This window comes from Buceros rhinoceros, unplaced genomic scaffold (assembly GCF_000710305.1).
Source record: "Buceros rhinoceros silvestris isolate BGI_N320 unplaced genomic scaffold, ASM71030v1 scaffold33042, whole genome shotgun sequence".
In the NCBI taxonomy this organism is placed as follows: Eukaryota; Metazoa; Chordata; class Aves; order Bucerotiformes; family Bucerotidae; genus Buceros; species Buceros rhinoceros.
In genome coordinates this window covers 1,944-2,675 of record NW_010400002.1, presented here as the reverse complement: position 1 = coordinate 2,675, position 732 = coordinate 1,944, and the positions used below count along the sequence as shown (strand labels likewise).

General features: G+C 66.5%; 1 protein-coding gene across 1 annotated transcript in view; it reads left to right on the top strand.

Annotated features, from left to right (window-relative positions):
• LOC104489533 (probable ATP-dependent RNA helicase DDX41) overlaps window positions 1-732 on the top strand; it is a gene marked incomplete at its 3' end in the record, with an annotated part of 8,369 nt that overhangs the window by 5,710 nt on the left and 1,927 nt on the right. The gene's annotated exons all lie outside the window — the stretch shown is intronic.

Sequence of the window (732 nt, the reverse complement as noted above, 5' to 3'; positions counted from 1 at the left end):
CTCGCGCCCCGCCGCGCAGCTGGGGCGAGGCACAGCGCGCTGTGCTGGTGTTGGCCCCTCCCCTGGGCGCCTCCTGTGCTCTGCCTGCGCCCGTTCTGCCCCGCTGCCCTCCTGCAGAGAGGAGGGCGGATGGACGGACACCTACTGTGGCCCAGCCTCTGCCCCTCATCCCACACACCGAAAAGGGGAAGTTGCTGAGAGAAGGAAGTCTGCCCCATGCAGCTGCTTCGGCAGCAGCAGTCACATTTTCTCCGCTGCTGGTGGCCCGAGTCCCCGGTCCTTGTGCTGGCTGCCAGGGTGGCGCTGGGCCCATGGAGAGACCAGTGAAGGATGGGATCCTCTATATGCAGCACAGCAAATTTGGAAAGGTAAAGAGTGGGCTTGGGGCTGGGTACAGGGGTTTGCCCTGATCACTCTTGATGCCAGGCCTGGGGCCAGGCCCTCAGCAGCCCAGGAAGGGGGGACTGGAGCCAGACCCCTCAGAGCTGCCCCCTGTGCTCCGCAGCCCCGGGAGCGGGGCTCTTCCTGTGGCCGAGGGGACTCATCCGTGCAGGCACCTGCTGGTGGGGTCCCTCTTCTCGCTTGGTCACCGCGCGATTCGCCATCAAACAATAAACGCGTGTTAATGAGGCGCAGCTCCAGCGTGTGTGTGGGAGCGGGGTACTGGGGCAGCGCGTGGGACGTGGCTCTGTGCCCAGCCCTCCGGCAGCCTGGCCCCTGGGGGCCAGCACC